This window comes from Triticum aestivum, chromosome 4A (genome assembly GCF_018294505.1).
Source record: "Triticum aestivum cultivar Chinese Spring chromosome 4A, IWGSC CS RefSeq v2.1, whole genome shotgun sequence".
In the NCBI taxonomy this organism is placed as follows: Eukaryota; Viridiplantae; Streptophyta; class Magnoliopsida; order Poales; family Poaceae; genus Triticum; species Triticum aestivum.
In genome coordinates, this window is record NC_057803.1 from 268,265,025 (window position 1) to 268,281,791 (window position 16,767).

The 16,767-nt window shown below is 41.7% G+C and overlaps 1 long non-coding RNA gene across 1 annotated transcript; it reads right to left on the minus strand.

Moving 5' to 3' along the window:
- Nucleotides 1-268: 268 nt before the first annotated feature.
- LOC123081965 (uncharacterized) lies at nt 269-1,859 on the minus strand. Its single transcript, XR_006438874.1, has 3 exons — nt 1,546-1,859; nt 1,221-1,470; nt 269-921 (listed from the first exon to the last, which is right to left on the minus strand). It is a non-coding gene; the product is annotated as an uncharacterized lncRNA (long non-coding RNA).
- Nucleotides 1,860-16,767: the final 14,908 nt, after the last annotated feature.

Below are 16,767 nucleotides of genomic sequence, written 5' to 3' on the forward strand. Positions count from 1 at the left end.
TCGATGGATCTCCGGGCTCTCCACGATGCAGGGGGCGCGCCCAGGGGGGGTGGGCGCCCCCCCACCCTCGTGGGCAGTCCGGGACTCTCCTGGTCCATCTCCGATACTCCGTAGACTTCTTCTGCTCCAAAAATATGTTCTGTGAAGTTTCAGGTCAATTGGATTCCGTTTGATTTTCCTTTTCTGCAATACTCTAAAACAAGGAAAAAAACAAAAACTAGCCCTAGGCTCTAGGTTAATAGGTTAGTCCCAAAAATCATATAAAATAGCATATAAATGCATATAAAACATCCGAGGTTGATAATATAATAGCAGGGAACAATCAAAAATTATAGATACGTTGGAGACGTATCAGGGACGGATGTCCGCCCATTCGCGGGAGGCCGGATGTCCGGGGCACGGGCCGGATGTCCGGCTTGGAACAGGCCATTCCAGTCTTCTCTGGATAGTCGTCGCCAGATTTCCGGGGTTGGCCGCCGGATGTCCGGGCATTGCTGAGGCGCCGGATGTTCGGGCCGGCGCTGGATGTCCGGCCACTGAAGCTCTTGGCCGTCTGTTGGTGCAGCTCCTGGGCGGCCGCACAGGCGCCGGATGTCCGGCCTCTCGCCCAGATGTCCGGCCGCTGTAGCTTCAGCAGCTCCGTCTTCTTCCGTTGTCACTTTTAGGCTTCCCTCATGGATGGTGTATTTGTACACTTGCATTTGCACTCCTCCTCGTTGTCTATGGCGTTCCGACAATATCTATACATGCACATGAGTGGAGTGTCAAGTAGTATACCATCCTCGAAGGAGTCAAGTGATCACGTGTAAAGGAGATGATTCACCTTTATGTATGTGAAGTAGATGTCGCACGTGTCACTCGCCGAATGGACTCTTGACATGGTGATGTCCATAGGATGCTCCGCATCAATTCTCATGGTCACTACGAGTACACAGGAAAAAGAATCAATGAATTTGGAGTTACGGATCTCAAGATATACCAAAATGGAAATTTGAAATGAAATCTGCCCAAAAAGAAATTTGCCAAAACAGTGTTCCTGGAAGAACTGCTTCGGTAGCTGTGGATGTGCCACGTGGTGTGACAGGATTGGCTAGATGGTGTTCACTGCGATGGCTGAAGAGCGGACGACCGCAACATAAAGAAAAGTGGTTTGGGAAATAAAAAAACACGATGTAATCTAGGCCGTTAGAGAGAGAGATCCAACGGATGGGATGACTCACCGGATAGACAGGGGCTCGATGGCCGCCGAAGTTCAGGAAGACGGTGCGGCTGGCTCGGATTTTGAGCGTGCTCTTGCTGGAGAGGCCTCCCGAGCTAGGGGAAAATACTACGAGGTGAGGAGGGATGCGGCGAACACGCAAACTACCTCAGGGACGACCGGTCCTTCTGTTAGCGTCGGTGAGGTCAGGCTGGAGCAACGGTGGCAGTGGATTTCTGGGCGAGCTCCGTTTGCTCGACTCTGGGGCGTCTCTGCGTGAATATAATATGAGGAAGATAGGGGAGGGTAAGAATATCAAGACAGAGGAGTAAAGAGATGCTACGGACCCTCGGTGCTGAAGAAATCGGCGGCAGCGGAGCTTCAGCTTCAGCGGACTCCGGCGAGATCGGGCCGCCGTTCTAGTGCACAGGAGAACTCCGATTTTGCGAAAATCTGCGGAGGAGGACTCGGGAATACCTTATAGGTGGATTCCAGGGTCTAGGGTGTGGGGATAGTGATCGAATCTGGTTTGGGAGTGGACTCCAGGACGAACACGGGTGGAGGAAGGGGATGAAGTGCGGGACCCGCTCGCAAGTGGCACACAGAGAAGAAAGGGGCAAAATTGCGGGGTGAGATGCCAGTCTGGGCTGCGGTCTACGCCGAAATGGGCCGACCTGCTTGCTAGGCTGCGTGCGCGTGCGAGGAAAAGGAGCTGGGCTGCCCGACGGCATTGTGCACGTGTGTGCGGTTTCTCTCTCTTTTTTTAAACCTCCTCTATAGAAGTAAAAATATATCTAAATAAAATATAAAACCAAATACCAGAACACATAGTAAAACATTATTGCTACTTTATAAAACAGTGAACATTCTTTGATAGAGGCGAAGGTTTCTTGATGTTTCGATGAGATCATGGCCATCGTTTTCTATGGGAGTCGACCTTGACGATCCGACTATGAACATGCGAGACGTGGCACCTTAGCAAGCGCTAAACCAACTTCTGATAGGTTATTGACCATGCTGGAGCACGATCAACCTGACCACGAGGGTATGTTTCCTGCGAGCAAACAAAGAACAAGTAAGAAACTGAGATTGCAATCTGGGTATTGCAAATATAAGAGGAAAGATTTATTAATGAAGGTGGGGTTTTGTGATGCCTTAGTCTGGTTGTTGAACACATAAGAAGTACGTGAAGTTGCAGCTATGGCGAACTTATAATCTAAACAAAACAGAAAGTATACACGGTGCCCTAAGGGCTCTATATATGGAGGAGAGAGGCGGAATTTCATGGCCCTTGGAGGAGGGGTCCGAAACCAACCCTAACTCTTGTTTCCCCACACATACAGACTCAAAAAATAGCCTATAATCAAGTATTTCAAAATTACATGGTCCTAGCCCAAAAATAAGGTGACACAGCACCTAGAATAGCCTCTGGACAAATTTTTTGAAGTGGCATATTTTATATTTCGTCCAAGGCTTCATGCACTCATTATGGTGGCTTCAAAGTCCTGGAATCATCACTTGTAACTCCGTTCTTGTTCCCCTTGCGCACGCCATCATCTTCATGCTTGAACTTGCTCCAAGGTTCATCTTTCTTGTCCAAGACAGGCCCTTCATTTGTAAGCAAAACAAGTGTATCCAATATAGGCAGCATCATATTCTCATGAACATTAGAATCGTTACCAAGAAACGAAAGTACCTGGTAATTAAATTGGCGTGCACGAGCTCTAGTAATTGGTCCAGTATGTATAGCAGCAGGGGCTGTGGGTGTAATAATGGTATTGACGACCTCATCATTCTTGTAGTCCAATATAAGACAAAATATTTTTACAAAATTTATTTTGGGGCTTAATAAATATTCCATAAAATATTTTTCAACTGCAAATGAAAATCCAAATATTATTATTTGACGCATATCCAACATATTGTTTTGAAGAAGTGTAGGATCGAGAAGACGTGTCTAGAGGGGGGGGTGATTAGACCCTCGACAAAGAAAAGTAGCGGTTTTTAAGTTCTTTAAGTTAAGGTGGAGTTTGAGCACAATTTTAAACATTCACAATATATTTCAAGCAAGCATGGCAAGAGTACATGAGCAGCTGAAACTAAAGCATGCAATTTGCAAGAAAGTAAAGGGATGGGATTGGAGTGTGCAAACGCAATTGGAGATATGGAGATTTTTGGTGTGGTTCCAATAGGTGGTGCTATCGTACATCCACGTTGATGGAGACTTCAACCCACGAAGGGTAACGGTTGTGCGAGTCCACGGAGGGCTCCACCCATGAAGGGTCCACGAAGAAGAAACCTTGTCTATCCCACCATGGACATCTCCCACGAAGGACTTGCCTCACTTGGGTAGATCTTCATGAAGTAGGCTATATCCTTGCCCTTACAAACTCCTTGGATCAACTCCACAATCTTGACGGAGGCTCCCATGTGACACCTAACCAATCTAGGAGCACCAGTCTCCAAATGATAATAGATGGTGTGTTGATGATGAACTCCTTGCTCTTGTGCTTCAAATGATAGTCTCCCCAACACTTAACTCTCTCTCATAGATTTGGATATGGTGGAAAGATGATTTGAGTGGAAAGCAACTTGGGGAAGGCTAGCGATCAAGATTCTTGTGGTTAGATTGGAATATCTTGGTCTCAATACATGAGTAGGTGGTTCTCTCTTAGAAAATGAATGCTGGAAGTGTAGGCACGTTCTGATGGCTCTTTCAACGATTGGAGGATGGTGGAGGGGTATATATAGCCTCCACACAAGATCTAGCCGTTAAACACAATTCACCGAACTCGGTGGGACCGAATCGATAAACTCGGTCAGACCTATATGGTTCAAAATGTGAACGTTAGTGTTTTCGGTGGGACCGATGATCAACTCGGTGGAACCGATGTGCTAGGGTTAGGGTAAAACCTCAACTCGGTTTGACCAATTACACAAACTCGGTGAGACTGATTTTGGTAATAAGCAAAACAGAGAGTTGGTCAAGGAAACTCGATGGTACCGACGGCATATCTCGGTGAGACCGAAAGAGTTGCAACATGTAACAGAGAGTTTGCAAGCCCATCTCGGTGAGACTGAATTGATTAGGGTTTCTGGCGGTGGCTATGTCAAGTGAACTTGGTTGCGCGAGATAGATCAAATCGGTGGGGGGCTTTAGGTTTAGGACATATGTCGAAATGAGAAAGTGGTTGAGGCCTTTGGAGCATATCACTAAGACCTTTGAGCAAGAAAGCCATTAAGCAACACTTCATCCCCTTTTAATAGTATTGGCTTTTCCTATGGACTCAATTGATCTTGGATCACTAAAATAAAAATGTATTGTCTTGAGCTTTTGCCAATCTTTGTTCTTAGCATCTTGAAGGGGTTCCACATCCTCTTGTCCAAGCCACTCCACTGTTGAACTCGTCTGAAATATTAGTCCAACAAGAGATATGTTGACATTAATTACCAAAATCACCCAGGGAGCACTTGTGCTTTCATTCTCCCCCTTTTTGGTAATTGATGACAACATACATCAAAGATTTAGATAAATATACGAAGAATAACAAGTAAAGCTTTGGAAAGACATGTAACATGCATAGGCTCCCCCTACATTTATGCAATCATGTTAATATGGAATATAAGAGCATGTGAATGCATAACCATGACGGAGCAAGCAATGAGTTACATGTATCTTGGCTATATGCATCAGAGCAAACAATGTGAATATAGGAAATGTACCTCCATATTCATGATTCCCTCTTGCAAACAATATGTACAGTAGCAAGAAATCATCATGCACATGGATGTGATGCATATACTTACCATGTGGTCTTGATGTAGCTTTGGAATTGGTGAACCTGATTAAAGATAATACGGATTTGTTATTCAATCACACACATATTACATCAAATATCTCAAAAGAGAGTACTTATTACAGTAATATGGCTGAAGGCCATCTAATGAAGATAACAGCGGTAGGCTTCGAAGGTAAAATGAGTCCATCAACTCGAACGACATAGCTGAGTGCAAGACAATGACCTAACGCACCTTACTCTTCATATGAAAAGTCTACAACATAATATGTTGCAGCCCGAAACGGGTCAGCACATGGATTATGCTAGCAAAATAACACTATAGGGCAATGAACAAGTAGCAGCTATAACTATATGCATATTTGGCTGGTGGAGGCTCTATGGTTATTTTTGCATAAAGCTAATTTTTCCCTACAACAAAGGAATATATTTTATTTAACTACAATTTTGTTGAAAACATTGAGAATGGTAACCCCATCTCAATCCCAAAATTAATAATCATTAACCCAACAAATTAATTAAGTAAAGTGATGAGATCAACATAATAATTCAAGCACCAGATACTCAAGATGTCCATAACCGGGGACACGGCTAACCATGATTAGTTTGTACACTCTGCAGAGGTTTGCGCACTTTTCCCCACAAGACTCAATCTCCTCCGTTTGATTTCTCACACTACATGATGTTTGAGAAACGGATGACCGAGATACAGTCTTTCAGAAGCATTAGCCCTTTCGACGGGTAAACCATACCACCTACAATCCCCTACATCTGCTAGTTTACCACTGAAAGAGGTCACGCGACATACTCAACTATGCTAGAGCCCATAATGGCTTGTGTCTGCATGCGGAAGTTTCTAGCATGAATAATTTTATGATCCCTTTGAGCCTGGGGGCGGACCATAGGATGATCACACGGATTCCCCGAGATCTCCTTGGACAACACTGGATTACCCCAGGTGCCCACAAACAATCCACCCAGATGTGTGTTAAAGTAGCCACCTTAAATAACCCTTAGTTCATAATAATGCTCACAACTATCATGAATCACTCAAACCAAACCACGTCTATGAGCATAGGATAGCAGTATAAGCATAACGTAGAAATAACTCCCAGGGTTTGAATAAAAAGGGCAATTGGTACTACCTCAACAACTACTTCCCAAAACCCACATGTTAAATAGTTCCTACTCATGCAATGTTTGAGGGTTTGAAACTAATGCATAAAAACTGGGTAATAAAGGCGTATGATCAAAGTGTTACTTGCCTTGCTGACGATCTGAAAACCCTAGTGACTCGTAGTAGCACGCTTCGCACTCCGGAAACTCTATCCCGAACAAACAATAGCATACATAAGCACTCAAACAATAGATGCAAGGGTAAAACTCAAGAGAAAAGATCCAAATCGAAAGTACAAGAGAAGATCTTCGATTTGCAAAAAGAATCAATCAAATCAGAGCTACGAAACTCAAACTGCGGTCAAAAGAAATTCAAATTCAAATCTTCTTGCAACCAAATTTTAGATTGTCAAAATCATGTTCAAGTTGGTTAACTGGCAAGAGAGTTCTAAGATGAAGATTTTGGCGTTAGTTTCACTGGATTTGGACAAGCGAGCAAAAAGTTACGAGTGTTTAAAGATCAGGGGCTAATCTACGATAAAAATAATTGTGGATAGGTCCCTGGCAGAAAATAAAATAAAATAAAAGACTATCGAACGAACGTTCGCTACCAAGGACAAACAGACGAAAAACGTTTGCTAACAGAAATGTTCGGATGAACGTTCGCTAATTAGCGAAACTGAAAAAAAAACAAACTAAACCGATCTAACGAAAAAAACCGAGGGCGACGGTTTTGTCGGTTTTTACGTATTCTTCAGAAAAAAACCGGGACAATGGCGGCAAGCCAAGATCCGGCGTGGCGGGGCGGCGTGCGGCGGCGGCGGTAGCATGGTTCATGTGACAGTCCGGTTCTTCCTCTCAACTAATCTATTTTGTTGAGGCATGTACGCAGCCGATGACTCATGTGAAATCCCTTCTTCGTCAAGAAAGGTGTCCACATTTGTGTTCTTGAACTCCATTTCGCTGTCGCTACGAACCTTCTTGATCTTCACTTCAAATTGATTTTGGGCCTTCCTAGCGAATTTCTTGAAGATCTTTTGGACCTGCAATTTATCATCAAGAAAGAACACCCACATAAATCTTGAAAAATCATCGACTATGACTAGACCAAATGAGTTTCCACTGAGACTTTTATAGGCGTTGGGACCAAAGAGATCCATACAAAATAGCTCGAGCGGTCTTCTCATGGTCATGATGTTCTTCACGGGGTGACTTCCTCCAACTTGTTTTCTTGCTTGACAAGCACTGCACAATCTATCCTTGTCAAATATAACATCTTTCACTCCAAGGATATGATCACCTTTAATAAGCTTATCAAGATTTTGCGTGCCCACATGACCTAACCTTCTATGCCACAACCAACCTTTAGAAAATTTAGCAATTAAGTAAGTTCTAGGTTGAGCCTTTTTAGTCAAATCAACAATATATAGATCACCTCTACGTATACCGGTAAAGACCATTTTATGATTATCTCTACAAAACACTTGGCAATCTACTTTAGTAAATAGGACATTGAAACCAAAGTCAGCAAGTCTAGATATGGAGAGTAAATTATAGCCAAGAGATTCAACAAGCATAACATTTTGTATGGAGCTATCATGCGAGATGGCCACCTTACCCCTTGAGTTGTCACCAAAAGTGACATACTTTCGAGGGTCGTCGTTTTCAGCAAGCTCACGAAACATATCCTTGTCTCCGGTCAAGTGATCGGTACATCCACTATCAAGAACCCATTCCTGTCCTCCAGCCATGTAGCCACAAAGATTGTCCATATGTCCAAAATGTCTCATAGACTTGTCGAGATCAAAGTCACTATCATCATCCTCATCATAGTATCCATGTTCAACATCGTCTTGTGATTGATCAATTCCTAGAGAGAGTGATTCATTAGATAAATGATCATCACAATGTTGATCTTTACGAATTCTAATGGCTTTGGAGATGATATTGCTAATGATTCTAACATCTCCTTTGGCACGCATAAGGTCACGAAGCTCGAATAAACAATCACCAAACTTAGGATCAATGGGATTCATCTTACTCAAAGCAATAGACTTATGAAGAATCACATCTAGATTTTGCAAGGAATAGTTTGGAAATCGTTCCTCAAGAAATCTCCATATGGTCTAGGCACAATCAAGAGTAGGCAAGCAAACAATCAAATTTCTAGGCAAACCTGTAGTAATAAGATTGACATCACAAGGGCTAGTAATGTACTTCTTCAACTGATATTCATTGAAAATCTCAAGCATCTCATTTTCCACTCATGAAAGAACTCTCCATCAAATATATGCACTCTATGTCTAAGAATCCCCAACGTAGACTCATCCATCTTCCTCCAATGGTGATTAAACCAAAGCAATGGAGACCAATGCTTTGATACCAATTGTAGGATGGAGAAGAGGTGTCTAGAGGGGGGTGATTAGACCCTCAACAAAAAAAAGTAGCAGTTTTTAAGTTCTTTAAGTTAAGGTGGAGTTTTAGCACAATTTTGAACATTCACAATACATTTCAAGCAAGCATGGCAAGAGTATATGAGTAGCGGAGAGTAAAGCATGCAACTTGCAAGAAAGTAAAGGGATGGGATTGGAGTGTGCAAACACAATTGGAGACATGGAGATTTTTGGCGTGGTTCCGATAGGTGGTGCTATCGTACATCCACATTGATGGAGAATTCAACCCACGAAGGGTAACGGTTGCGTGAGTCCACGGAGGGCTCCACCCACAAAGGGTCGACGAAGAAGCAACCTTGTCTATCCCACCAAGGCCATCGCCCATGATGGACTTGCCTCACTTGGGTAGATCTTCACGAAGTAGGCGATATCCTTGCCCTTACAAACTCCTTGGTTCAACTCCACAATCTTGACGAAGGCTGCCAAGTGACACCTAACCAATCTAGGAGACACCACTCACCAAAAGGTAATAGATGGTGTGTTGATGATGAACTCCTTGCTCTTCTGCTTGAAATGATAGTCTCCCCAACACTCAACTCTCTCTCTCACACCGATTTGAATATGGTGGAAAGATGATTTGAGTGGAAAGCAACTTGGAGAAGGATAGAGATCAAGATTGTTGTGGTTGGATTGGAATATCTAGGTCTCAACACATAAGTAGGTGGTTCTCTCTCAGAAAATGATTGCTGGAAGTGTAGGCACGTTCTGATGGCTCTCTCCACGAATGGAGGATGAGTGGACGGGTATATATAGCCTCGACAAAAATCTAGCCATTACACACAATTCACAAAACACGGTGGGACCGAATCGAGAAACTCGGTCAGACCGATATGGTTCAAAATGTGAACGTTAGAGTTTTTGGTGGGACCGACATGATCAACTCCGTGGGACCGATGTGCTAGGGTTAGGGTAAAACCTCAACTTGGTTTGGCCAATTACACAAACTTGGTGAGACTGTGATGCTGAGCATCCTACGGACATCACCATGTCAAGAGTCCCTTTGGCAAGTGACACGTGCAACATCTACTTCACATAAACAAAGGTGAATCATCTCCTTTTCACTTGCTCACTTGACCCCTTCAAGGATGGTATACTACTTGACACTTCCCCCGTCTGCTATAGCGACCCGACCTCAGACGGTCAAGTCTCTGTGCTTAAGTGTCATCCCTGGATCTCATGCTCCGGTCTTTCTCCGATACACCTTGATCTCGGCTATTGACAGCTTCCTTAGTCTGCCAAGTTCCATAAGGGGTGCCTTCCTAGGTCATACAAATCTGGAAAATTCTACAGGGCCTTCAAATTCTCCTAGTCTTCGTAGTCTTCAACCGTTGTAGTTTCCATTATTATAGTACACGATAAAATCCTTTTCATTCTGAAGTGGTCTTAGTTGTCCGATATCTTGTACTTCTTGAAGTGGTCTCATCAGCCGAATCTTTGTGTGGTCAAAAAGGGAAAGGGGTATAGTCTCACTAAAAGGGAATGTTTGAATAAGCTTAGAAGAGAAGAGAAGCAAAAGATCCTTTTGAAAGAAAGTTGTAGAGAAAATATTTCCTATGGGCTTGCCAGTTTCTAGGGGTCACGTCCTACAGTCAACATGTGCTCTGATACCATCTTGTAGCGACCCGACCTCAGACGGTCAAGTCTCTGTGCTTAAGTGTCATCCCTGGATCGGTACGATGACATGCACAATACTCAAGGATTTATAACAGAGGTAATTCACATGTATAAAATAATGTAAATACTATTACCTGAATCCAAATAGCGGAAGTAACAACAAGGTTGTGGATTCCCATCAACACCAACGGCAAAGTTGTGTGTAGAAATCGTAACCCTAATGTATCACTTACTCGTCGTAAGAATCCTACAACATGAGACGTTGCAGCGACAAAGGGTCAATACATTGAATGTACCGGCAAATTCACACCATAGGATAATGATGAATAATAGCTATCACTACATGCATATATGGATGGTGGGAAAAGCTCTATGGTTATAATGTTTTTGCGAAAAGCCAATTTTTCCCTACTGCAAAGGAATATAATTTATTTAACTACAAAGTTGGTTGAAAATATTGAGAAGGTTCCTCCAACTCAATCCCAAATTAACATCTACAACCCAACAAATTATTTAAGTAACATGATGAGATCAATATGATAATCCAAGTACCAGAGACTCAAGATGTCCATAACCGGGGACACGGCTAATCATGATTAGTTTATACACTCTGCAGAGGTTTGCGCACTTTTCCCTACAAGACTCGATCTCCTCCGCTGGATTTCTCGCACTACATGATGTTTGAGAAACGGATGACCGAGACACAGTCTTTCAGAAGCATTAATGCTCTACTCTGGATAGACTATACCACCTACAACCCACTACCTACTAGTCTATCTCTTCAAGAGCTTCACGCAACTTACTCAACTATGCTAGAGCCCATAATAGCTTGTGGCTGCACACGGAAGTTTCTAGCATGAATAATCTTATGATCCCTTTGAGCATGGGTGGCATTCCATAGGGTGATCACACGGGTCCTCCGGGATCGCCTTGGGCAAGCACTGGGTTCTCCAGGTGCCCAAGCAAACCACTGGGTACTCCAGGGTGCCCCAACCAATCCACCCAGATGTGTATTAAAGTAACCACCTTAAGTTGAACCATTAATTAACAATCTCACATCTGCCATGGATACACTCAAACCCAATCCATGTCTACGAGCATAGCATGGCAATATAAGCATAACGTAGAAGTAACTCCCAAGGTTTGAATGCAGGACAATAGGTTCCTACCTCATCAACTACTTCCCAATACCCACATGTTATCAATCCTACTCATGCAATGTTTGAGGGTGAAACTAATGCATAAAAACTGGGTATGAAAGGGATATGATCAAAGTGTGAACTTTCCTTGTACTTTTGATGAAGATGATTCGCACTCATAACTCTTGATATTTCTACTCGTCACACTCTGTTCAATCTATCGTGAGAAAGCAATAGTAACCACACATAAGCAATCACTCAGAAGATCGGGAAGAACGAAGAAGACAGTTTAGAAAACATCAAAACCGAGCAAATAACTCTTGCAACATAAAGCAATTTCTAACAGTACCAAAATTATGTGAATTTAGCCTTATCAAAAAGTTTAGGTCAAGAGCTTCGATTTGCAAAATGAATCAACTAAATCGGAGTTACAAAACTCAAGTTATGTTCAAAAGAAGTTTGAATATGAATCTGAACAAAATTCGAAATTTGAAAATTTCAAAAGGTTGATGTGACAGGTTCACTTGGTAGGTGAAAATAAGATGAAGCTATAGGCGCTAGTTTCATCTAATTTGGATAAACGAGTGAAAAGTTATGGCTATTTGAAAAATCAGGGCCAAGCTGTTTTACAGAAAAAATATAGTTACGCCTAAGGTCTAATGTATAAATACGTAGACTAATTGATAATCTAATTATTCTATCGTATTAGTCTAGAAATAATAAACTACGGAAGTGTAAAAAAACAAAGAAAGATACCTTTATAAGGCAGAGTAAAGACGACTTTGGAGGAAAGAGACAATTTCCAGAAGTCGCGCCCAGAGAGGAGAAATATATTTTTCTTAAATGAATCTAGTTAAACCAAAATATTGATTTAACACGAATCGAATGATTTTCGGAGGCTCTATGGGTCTATATTTATAGGTGGAAAGAGGTTTAAGGATCAAAGGCTAGGCAATGTGGGACTAAACGTAGACAAAAATATATGAAACAGAGAAGAAAAAGGCTAACGCCTCGCACGGGCCTAAAGGCCTCGGCCGGCGGCGCACCGTACACGGGCTGCATTTTTTTTTCTGAAGTCTATTTTTTCTGAAATTTGTTTCAACAAAAAACTACACATTAACGGAAATAAAATAAATAAAAAAAGACAAAAGAAAACAAAAGAAAAACGGGCCGGCCTGCTGCTATGTTATGAATGTGGGCATCGGTTAGTTCCAGGCGCACGCGTAGATTTTTTCTTTTTTATATATAGAAACAAAAAAAGAAAACTGGATAATGATAAGAAAATAAAATTTTGTATAAGCATATTATATATCAAAATTTTCAGAAAAATATTTTCTACAACATGAAAATTTCTCTACTGCCAAATAAAATCCTCGAAAATTCAAATAATTCAAACAGTGCTACTTCTACAATAAAACCTAATAAAAATCATTTTAAAAATATCAAAATGATTTCAAAATTATTTCTCTCCAATTTTTTGATGTAGGGAATCATTTTACCCTATTTTCCATTTATTTTATTTTTGGAGAAAAATAATTTGAATAAAACCCAAATAACTCCAAATTGAAAATAATTGCAAACAGACTTTAAATTTGATCCTTTTCAACTTCCAACTCATATTTCATATATTTTGAAGAAGTCATTTTATCTTCTCTCATGAAAGTAATTGAGTTGCTTAAAGTTTCTGAATTTGAAATATTTCCAAATAAAATTCAAATCTTTTCAAAAAACCCTTTTCATTTAATTAAATGGAAGAAGTCATATCATCTTCTCTCGAGGGTTTTGTATTTGAAAAGAATTTGAATTCACGGAGATGAAAATGCAAAAAGGTGAAAGTTTGGGAAAGTCCTTTTATTCCCTCTCATTCAACTTTCAAAAAGTTTCGAATTTCACTCAATCAATCACACAACAATCAAACAAACAATCAATCTATCTATTTATTATAATATTCCAAAATTTAGAATTTTGGGATGTTACAAACCTACCACCCTTAAAATGAATCTCGTCCTCGAGATTCAGAGAGGCTAGCAAGAAAAAGGTTAGGGTTTGGGGGTCTCCTCAAAATCCATCAATTGTCGCAGGAGGGGGTCTGGGGTGCTACCACCCTTAGAAGCATGGTTACGGTTCCATCAAAACTCATATACTTCATCCATATTGTTAACAGTGTAGGTCTTCTCAGATCATTAGGATAATTCCTTATCTGGCTCTTTCGGTAGTGGCATAACCTTTTCCTCAATTCTTCTGTCTTTCATCTAGGTAAGGTTCTTCTATGACTGGGTCTTCTTAGCTGACGGGTCTGGCGCCAATACTAAACAGCTATCGATATCTCATGGTGGTCAACAATTTATGGTTTCTCCTGCAGGAAATGAGTCTGGGTTGAACCTCACCGTATAACCTATGGTTGGCAAAGCTGCCTTGTACAAGGGAAAATACTTATACCATTCTAAGGTTCAAACAAGGTTTCGATCGTCGTTGCTCTACTATGGGTAAGTCACTCATATTTACCATCCCATATAGCAAGGCAAATAATAAGAGTAAGTTGGTATGGTGATCAATCCATCACGCACCCAAATCATTGCCACGCATACAGTTTAGCGAATCTCGCGTTCTAACTCTTGGTCATCCTCACAAGCATTGCAGAATTTCTCTTGTCAACGAACTAAGTTCAGATAAATCCATTGATTCTGCAAGCCAAACAAACATCTATCATTCTTCACAACTCTCAGGTTTTGCATTACTCTATAAGATCGTGTGCCGATAAACGTAACTTCTTCCAGGGTTTTTCCTTCAGCAAGAGTGTGCTTGCTCCTTGGCAGGTCGGGGGGGCTGTGAGTTATGGCCCATCTCATTACTTGTAATCATTGAGCTCATCCTAGGGGCAACTGATTATTTTCCAAACACCCAGCTTCCTGGCATTCTTAAATCCTTCCAATTGTACTGTCTCTCTTCCTTCTATTGGCACCAAACCAAGACATGATTACTCAGACTCATCATGGAGTTACAATTGCTCTATATTTCCAACATCATACCTCCTTTATAGCCAATAATACTTCATCTCTTCATATTCTTGGGGTATCCCGCATATCAAGATAAAACTTATACTTTTGAAGTCCACCCCATGGAACAACATTATTCATTTCCAGGGGTCAAATCTCCTCATAGGGTTCTACCACCCTTAAAATACACAAACTCATCCATAGACCATATTTCTCATATCCTCAAAAACGGTCAAAATCCTTCTTCATAGAGTAACAACTCATAAAATCCAAATAGTACCCATGATACTAACTTTATTGATTCTCAAAGTATTATAATCTCTCGCTTTTCCATTACATGTCTCAACTCAACACCTTGATACAAAAGAGTTGTTCCCACTACTTCTACTACTACTACATTACTTCTCATAGACACAACTAATTATCACAAGTCTCCTTCTCCTTGGGACAATCCCTGGCAAAGTGCCCTGCTTCATTACAACGAAAACATATTACTTCTGACAACTCCCGAGGTTTCCTTGTGATTATATAGCCTCCTTGGGTCCTTGGCTTCCTTTTTGGGCAACTGCTGAGGTAGTGCCCTAACTCCTTGCACCTGTAATAGGTGATATGACTCAGGTCCCTCCTGGACTCCAATCGGTTTCTCTTCCTGGACTTTTCCATTCCAATCAGGGCTTCTATTTCCTGTGAGTCATATTCTAGTTCCTCTGTCGGGAATTCTACTAGATCCTCATTCAAACAATTTTGGGAGATGTGTCCTTCTTCTCCACATGAATAGCAAGACTTAGTGCAAGGTTTACACGGGTCTTCTTTAGGTGTGTCCTCCACCTCTTCCTTCATCACAGTTTCTTCTAAAATTTCCATGAGGGCTCCTTTTATTACTTCTTTCTTCTGCTGGATTGTTCGTTGTACCATGGGGTAAATGTGGCACCGAGCAGGATAGTGGGTAGTCCCTTCACACAAGAAACAAGTAATCTGCCTAGTTGGGCATTCTTCAACTGGGTGACTTCCTTCACAATTAGGGCATTCATCCTTGTGTTCTTTATGGGTGTGTCCTATTTCTCCACAAATCTTGCATGCACGAGGTTTCTTCATATCCTTTCCATAAGGCTTCAACTTCTGGGACACAAACCAAGACTTTGGCAACGTTAACTTAAATTCTTTCCAAGTGGTTACTCCTTGCCATCAATTGATGGTTTGGTACATCCTCCACCAAGTAGCAACACCTCTTTCAAAGCACTGAAGAGCATGCTGGGTCATATCCTTTCCGACTATAGGGTTATTCTTCATGTGATCCTCCATGTTCTGAATCCATCGGTCCATCTCCAATTGACTTATCGGTCCAGGGAAACATGAGTTCATCTCCATTCGTCCTCTATTGGGTCCATGGGTTTGGGGTGAGATGAGAGAGACAAAGGGGGATGCACACAATACAAACAATAGTTTTGAAGAGACAAATTTTATTTGTGGCTGTCGGAAAAACATCAAACAAATGACAGCTCACAATCGTCGCATCTAACGTAGGTATATAATAGGGGCTTGGTCTTCTAAAGGTCAATGAATCTTCAAAGTCGTCAAACTCTTCGAGTCTCGTTCATGTCTCCTATGGCATCTTTCGATCGTGCTTGTCCTTCTCAAGTTCTTTTACCAGATCATCTCTATCGACGCGAAGTCTCTCATGACGTCCTTCAATATTCTGGGGTTGCGTTCCAAACTTCTGGGTTTCAACATCCTTGGCATGAACCATGGTCCTATTGTCCTTTAGTTCCTGACAAATCTTCGGTATCTCGAGGTTGTAGCTCCTCCAGCTTGGCTACTTTAAGCTTCTGGTTCCTGAGTTCTTCATGAAATGCTTCCTTGTCTAATACGGCTTCCTGGAGCCCCATCTTAAAATTCTTGATGTATTACACCAGATTCTGGCGATACACCAGCTAAGGTTAAAACTTCATCTTACTGATAGGTGCTCCATCATCCTTCTACCATCCAATCCTTCCGAAGAAATGCATGCTTAGCTCAGCTCGGTGACCATAGTATCAGTGGCGATGACATCATGGATAACCGTGTTTCTGCACTTGTCATTGCCATGAGCTATCTTCCATAGTTGATATCTCATTCCTCAGGGTTTTCTTAACAAAACTTTGAGTTCTCATGCTCCATGTTCCGGTCTTTCTCCGATACACCTTGATCTCGGGTATTGATAGCTTCCTTAGTCTGCCAAGTTCCATAAGGGGTGCCTTCCTAGGTCATACAAATCTGGAAAATTCTACAGGGCCTTCAAATTCTCCTAGTCTTCGTAGTCTTCAACCGTTGTAGTTTCCATTATTATAGTACACGATAAAATCCTTTAAATTCTGAAGTGGTCTTAGTTGTCCGATATCTTGTACTTCTTGAAGTGGTCTCATCAGCCAAATCTTCGTGTGGTCAAAAAGGGAAAGGGGTATAGTCTCACTAAAA